The sequence below is a fragment of the Buceros rhinoceros genome, unplaced genomic scaffold, assembly GCF_000710305.1.
Source record: "Buceros rhinoceros silvestris isolate BGI_N320 unplaced genomic scaffold, ASM71030v1 scaffold22417, whole genome shotgun sequence".
Lineage (NCBI taxonomy): Eukaryota > Metazoa > Chordata > Aves > Bucerotiformes > Bucerotidae > Buceros > Buceros rhinoceros.
The window spans coordinates 1-232 of NW_010423091.1; positions in this window are offsets into that span (position 1 = coordinate 1).

Sequence of the window (232 nt, forward strand, 5' to 3'; positions counted from 1 at the left end):
GGGCAGCGGGCCGGGCACCCGCTGGGCGGCAGCGCCCAGCCCGGCTCCGGGAGCCTTCCTCCCGCCGTGCCCCAGGGCAGACACCTCTCCCTCCCACCCGCTTCCCCCGCGGAGCTCGTCCAGCACCGCTGTCAGACCCAGCTCACCCCGATTCCAGCTGCCTCGGTAATAGCAGGATGTTCTCAACGAGCGTCCCGGCTCTTTCCCCGCTGCAGGCAGCTCGCACACCCCG